The sequence below is a fragment of the Petaurus breviceps genome, unplaced genomic scaffold (genome assembly GCF_028583685.1).
Source record: "Petaurus breviceps papuanus isolate PSGF00001 unplaced genomic scaffold, PetGlider_PUasm1.0 175, whole genome shotgun sequence".
NCBI classification, from domain to species: domain Eukaryota; kingdom Metazoa; phylum Chordata; class Mammalia; order Diprotodontia; family Petauridae; genus Petaurus; species Petaurus breviceps.
Window position 1 is genome coordinate 15,643,459 of NW_027185764.1, and position 7,066 is coordinate 15,650,524.

Sequence of the window (7,066 nt, forward strand, 5' to 3'; positions counted from 1 at the left end):
TCCCAGGTGCCAAAGAATATAATTTGGGAAACACTAACCTTGTGAGAGAAGCCCATTCTTCAATTCAACCCAATTCAATACAGTTGAACGTTTCTTAAGTGCCCATTGAGAGCAATGGGTGCTGGAGACATAAAGCCAAAAATGAAGCAGTCCTTGCCTTCAGAAAGCTTATGTTCTGCAGAGGGATACAGCATTTATGCAATAAGTCAATACAAGGTAGTTTCGAGCAATTTGGAGAATCAGGAAAGGTTTTGCCCAGAAAGTTCAACTTGAATTTAGCCTTGAAGAAAGCCAGAGATCCTACGAGGGACATTGGAAGAAGGAATGCATTCTAAGCATGGGGACTAGCTTGTGCAAAAACATGGAGGAAGGAGTTCGGGAAAACAGTTTGGCTGGAATGTAGTGATGAAGGAGAATAAGAATTGTCTGAAGGAGGCTAGGAACCATATTGTAGAGTATTTTATGCCCCAGGGACACTAGGAAGTCTAACTGGCAGGCAGCTTTCCATATGGTGTGATGTCTTTTATTTCCTAACACCTCTCTTACTCATCCATCATATGGGAGGAAAGTAAACCATTAGAGCAAACCATTAGAGATTTCCTTCAGTTCACCCAGAAGGCAGATTGGTACCATGGACAGAGTGCTGGAGTCAGGAATACTTTGAATTCCAATCCTACCTCACACACTTAGTAACTGTGCCTTCAGGAAAGTCACTTAAACTCCCTGGGCCTCAGTTTCTTCATTATTACATGAGGGAGCTGGACTAGATCCAGGGTTCTTACCCATTTTTATGTGCCACAGAACCCTTTTGCAGCATGGTTTCCTCTTTGGTCCAGTGACACTCCATATTGTGGGCAAACCAGCCCCACTGACAGCAATGGAACCAGTTTCAAGTCTCCTCTTCAAGATTTTTTGTGGCAGGTTTCTGACCATTTCTTTTTTTTTTTTTTTTTTTGCTTTTTGGAGGGCAATTGGGGTTAAGTGACTTGCCCAAGGTCACACAGCTAGTTTTTGTTTTAAGTGTCTGAGGCCAGATTTGAACTCAGGTCCTTCTGACTTGAGGGCTGGTGCTCTATTCACTGTGCCACGTAGCTGCCCCATTTTTTTTTCTGACCATTTCTTAAGGCAGCAACTTCCATGGTGGGGTAGTTCTACTGCTCAGGAAGTTCCTAATACAGAGCTTAAAATAATCATTCTATTGTAGGGCAGTTATGTGACTCAATATGCCTGGGATACCCGAGTTCAAATCTGTCCTCAGATATTTACTAGCTGTATGAGCCTAGGCAAATCACTTAACCTATGTCTTCTTCAGGTTCCTCAACTGTAAATAGTAACACCTACCTCACGTTGTTGTGAGAAATGAGATAATACTCATAGAGCTCTTAGCACAGCGCCTGGCCTAGTAGGCACTTAATAAATGCTCATTCGCTTCCCTAAAAATCTGTCTATTAACTTCCACTTGTTGGTCCTAATTCCTTCTCTACAGTACCACATGAAACAAGACAATCTCTCTTCACTCCAAGATAGTCCTTCAAATATGTGAAGACAGATGTCATGTCTGAATTAGACACCAGATGCCATGTCCCCTCCCCATCCTAAAACCAGACACCAGATGTCATGCCTTTCCATCTGAAACCAGACACCAGACGCTTCATCTCTGTCCCCCATCCCAAACCTGACACGGTAACTCAAGTATCCTATTCAGGCTCCAGGGGGATGGGACAGGAAAAGATTCTCACAGATTGTCAAGAGAGCTAACACCTTATCGACAGACCTCTCTGGGGTCCCTGTCCCAGGATGTGGTTTGCACCAGCCGACCAGATCCTGGGAGTAGAGTTTGGGACTGGAGGAGGTATCTGCAGAGGCCATAGGGAGCATAGCTTGGAGACAAGAGTCTAGTGTCTAGGTCAGGCATGGAGTCCAAAGGCTTTGGGGATCAAAGAGGTCCCTGTGTTGAATTTGGAGTGTGTGAGAGGAAAAACAGCTTCAGCTATTGTTTTTAAAATGGGGGATTGCCATAAGAGGTGGGGGCCAATGGATATGGAATATTGGATGCAATCCTTTTATCTGCTGGTATTGCATAAGCATTTTTCTTTGTCATAGAGTTCTTAGGGTAGATAGGATCATAGATAGGACCATGGAAGCCATCAACTTCAATCTCTTCCTTTTACAGGTGAGGAAACTGAGGCTGAGAGGTTAAGGCTAGAGGCACAGTGTCCAAATGAGGATTTGAATAGAGTACTGGACGAGAGTCAAGAGGACCTAGATTCAAATCTTGCCTCAGACACCAGTTGTATGAACCTAGGCAAGGTGCTCAATCAGTCTGTACCATAATTTCCTCATTTACAAAATTGTGAGGGAGATTGAACATAATGGCCTACAGGGCTCCAAGCTCTATATCTATGAAGCTAGAAGAGGTATCCTCTAAATCCTATCCCATCAAGAGCCAAGAGGCTTATCAGGAAATGACTGTTAGGTTAAAAAAAAAGAACAAAAACCAAAGAACATCAATAAAACTTTAGAGTCATATTTTACAGGTATGGGAGGTGGTTGGTGCAGGAGCTCATGCAAGTTCAGGCTTCTAGTCCGCCATCTTCATCAATAAAACTTTAAAAATAAATGAGTAAAATCCAAGTAAACCATATAAAACCGTGAAGGGTGTTTGCTGATTTGTAAATGTCACTTTTGCCAATTCAGTAACTTTCTGTTCCACATATGAATGGGAGCAAGAGAGCTTTGTTTTCCTGGTCTGTGTGACCCACAGATTTGATTTCCAGCTGGCCAGACCTGAGGCTATGAATTAGCACTCAGAATACCTCCAGAAATTGATGCCAGTGTTACAAAGAAAACTTCCTAAAGTCAGAAAGTGCTTAGGAGTCTTCCCACCCCTTCCTCAAAAACACAATCAACCCAACTCAATCACCAGCCCACAAGAAGGCCATGAGCCAACATCTATCACCCTCTGTGAGTTTAGAGGCTTCCTTCAGATCCATCTGGCAAGGAGGACAGTCCATAACAAATAAACAGATTTCATAGGATTAGGGGATCAAAAGATCAGAGACCTAGAGTTGGAAGGGGCCTTAGAGGCAAAGAAGTTTCAAGCCTCTCATTTGACAGACTAGGAAACTAAAGCTTTGGTAGTTTAAGGTGACTTGGCTAGGATCCCAACAATAGAAAGTGACAGAGCCAGAATTTGAATTTGGGTACTGTGACTCCAAGTTCAGGGCACTTACTGTACCATGCTTTTGGCATGGGGATGAAGGAAAGAGTCAAAATTACTCAACTGTCTATGGCATTCTGTCAGTACTCCAAGTATCATACACTCAAAGATTCAGAATCAGATGGGACTTTGGAGGTCCAGTCCACACTAGAATAAGGGTTCCCTCTACAACATACCCAACAAGTGGCCATCCGGCCTCTGTTCTCGGAGGAGAAACCCACTATTTTCCAAGGCAGCCTTGTATATTTTGAGATAGCATCAATTATTTGGAAGTTTTCCCTTATATCAAGCCTACATCTCCTTCCTTCATCCAAGCCTCCTTGGTCTGCCCTCTGGGATCAAGCTGACTTCTAACCTCTCTTCCCAAAGACAGCCCTTCACAAACTTATCATGTAGTACTATCATTTTCCCCCCAAGTCTTCCCTATTCTAAATCTCTCCAGCTCCTCCAATGATATGGATGGAATGATCTCAAGACCTCCCATTAGCCTAGTTGCCTTCTTTCCAATGTTTTCCAGCCTATCAATCCCCATCCTCAAATATTCCAGATGTGGTCTGGCCAGGGAAGGGTCCTGAAAGACCACCACCTCCTTAGACCTGGAGAATAAATATCGCAAAGAAGCCAAACATTGTGGTTTTTTTTTTTTTGCTTCTGTACTATACTGTCAATACATATGAAGCCATATGGATACATATGGGCAGCTAAGTGGCTCAGTGGATAGATCACTAGGCCTGAATTCAGGAAGATTCATCTCCCTGAGTTCAAATCTGTCCTCGGACACTTAGTGGTTCATGACTGTGGGCAAGTCACTTAACCTTGTTTGCTTCAGTTTCCTCATCTGTAAAATGAGCTAGAGAATGAAATGGCAAACCACTGAAGCATCTTTGCCAAGAAAACCCCAAAATAGGGTGATGAAGAGTCAGATGTGACTGAAAGATGAATGAACAGCATGGATATGTATGGTCCACCCAAATCCTGAGAACTTTTTCAGATCAACTGATGGCGAGTCAAACTTTTCCTAATTTGTCAGTGCACAGAACACAGTAGGCAATACATGAATACTAGGGCAGTTGACTAACTGCATAAGACTTTACCTTCATTCATTCTTCAAATTTAATCTTGCTAGATTTGATCCACAGATGAAATCATTATTATGTCGAGTTGAGAAATCATTAACTGCCCTGTCTTGGGCAGAGAAAGAACTCCTGTAAGTATCTGGCTAAGAAGCCCTCATTTCTACTCAATGCCAGGCTTGTAATCTACTTCTCAGACACTCACCTATTTCCTCTTTCTATCCAGGTGGTTTGTAGTAGTCTCCAAATGACAGTATCCCTTCAGTTTCTGCTTCTATTGACCTACACTCCATTGCTCTCCATAGTGCTTCTCTCATCCCACCCCACTCCAGTTCCTGTATCTGCTCACATGAGTATATCTTAACATATGATCTATTACTCACACTCACACGCGCGCACACGCGCACACACACACACACACACACATGTCTATCCTGTTCCTTTAGCATAAGGTCTATCTTTCCAGAGTTATATTCCAGTCTTAGATCCCATTCCACCAAGTATGTTTATCCCACATTATATTTAAGAAAATTGAGTCTCAAGAAGCAGAGTCTAGAGGCGGAGCAGAAGCAGGACCTCCCCTCGACTCCAGCTTCCACCTTCCCCAATCCATGTAAAAAGGGGATTCTAAACAAACTTTGGAGCTGCAGAACCCACAAAATGACACAGAGAAGCTAACCTCCCACTGAGGACAGCCCAGCAGGCCGGCAAGAATCGGCCATCCCAGTGCTCTGCGAGCCCAGCCCAGCCTCACTCCAAGGGTTTAGCCCCATGGCGGGCCTTACCAGCCACTGGCCGGAGGGACCCTAGATCAGCAGCAGCTGTGGCCGTTTCCAGAATTATCAACACATAGATGCGAAGGACAAAGTGAGAGGTCAATGCAGTCAGGACTTTGGGACCAGTAAGTGGAAGTGTGTGGCTTTTGTCCCCGGGGCGAGAAGCCACTGAGACGACAGCACAGCCAGCCAGCACCACCTGGTGGCTTCAGCTCCTGGCCTGCAGAGTGTAGGGGGACCAAGCATCAGTCTGAGGGGTAATTGCTCTTGCTTTAACCTGCTTGGATCTGGATTACAGTCTAGGGTGGAGGTCCTAGGGTGTATGTCCAGCTTGCCAGAGCGTGTGGAAGCTTCAGAGAGGGCACCCATCTAATACCGCTGGCAACTGAGAAAACCCTAACGTTTGGGACGAAAGCTCCCCTATCTAGTGGCAGAGTCCTACTGGGCAAAAAAGCCCAGGGGTCAAGTGACTGAGGGACTACATGACCAGGCACAAAGCAGACAGAAGATTCCAACATTAGACTCCTATTTTGGGGACAAAAAGGAGCAAAGCATGGAACAGGAGGAAGACAGTGAAGTCAGAACTCCTGCACGAAAAGCTTCAAAGGAAAATACGAGCAAGTAACAGGCCATAGAGGACCTTAAGAAGCAGATAAGAGAAGTGGAGGAAAAACTGGGAAGAGAAATGAGAACAATGCAAGAAAATTACAAAATGAGAGTCAACAGCCTGACTGAGGAAAATAACACCTTAAAAAACAGACTGACTCAAATGGCAAAAGAGGCTCAAAAAGGCAATGAGGAAAAGAATGCCTTAAAAAGCCAAATTTGCCAGATGGAAAAAGAATCTCAAAAGCTCAATGAGGAAAATCATTGCTTCAGAATTAGACTGGAGCAAATGGAAGCTAATGACTTTATGAGAAATCAAGATGCTATTAAACAGATCCAAACAAATGAAAGAATAGAAGGCAATGTGAAATATTTTATGGGAAAAAATCACTGACTTGGAAAATAGATCCAGGAGAGATCATTTAAAAATTATTGGACTACCTGAAAGCCATAATCAAAGTAAGAACCTCGAAAGCATCCTCCAGTAAGTTCTCAAAGAAAACTGCCCTGATGTTTTAGAACGAGAGGGCAAAATAGAGGTTGAAAGAATCCACCGATCTACCTGCTGAAAAAGATCCCAAAAAGAAAACTCCTAGGAATATTATAGCCAGGTTCCAGAATTCCCAGATTAAGGAGAGAATATTACAAGCAGCCAGGAAGAAACAATTTTGAATATTGTGGAAACACAATCAGGATAACCCAGGATCTGGCAGCTCCTACACTGAGGGATCGAAGGGCTTGGAATATGATATTCTGGAGGTCAAAGGAGCTGGGATTAAAACCAAGAGTCACCTACCCAGCAAAACCGAGTATCATGTTTCAGGGGGAAATATGGTCATTCAGTGGAATTGAGGACTTTCAAGCATTCTTGATGAAAAAAACAGAGTTGAATAGAAAATTTGACATTCAGATACAAGAAGCAAGAGGAGCATGAGAAGGTAAACAGGGAAAAGAAATCATAAGGAACTTATCAAAGTTGAACTATTAACATTCCTACATGGAAAAACAATAATTGTAACTTATGAAACTTTTCTCAGTAGTTGAAAGGAATAGAAATATATGTCTATATATGAGGGTATATGAATGTGTGTATATATACTTACAGGTATACATAGATAGAGGGCACAGGACCAATTTAACAGGAAGGGATGATACTTAAAAAGTGAAATTAAGAGGTAAGAGAGGAATATAATGAGAGGAGATGGGGAGAGACAGAATGGGGTAAACTATCTCATACAGTAGAGGCAAGGGAAAATGGTTACAATGGAGGGGAAGAATAGGAAGGCAAAAGGGAATGGGTCAACCTTATTCCCATTGAATTTGGCTTGAGGAGGGAATGAAATACACACTAAATAGAGTATCTCACTCTCCAGGAGAGTAGGGGGCGAAGG

General features: G+C 43.2%; 1 protein-coding gene across 1 annotated transcript in view; it reads right to left on the reverse strand.

Moving 5' to 3' along the window:
• Positions 1 to 7,066, reverse strand: part of ELFN1 (extracellular leucine rich repeat and fibronectin type III domain containing 1) — a 197,429-nt gene that overhangs the window by 166,612 nt on the left and 23,751 nt on the right. The window lies entirely within an intron of this gene.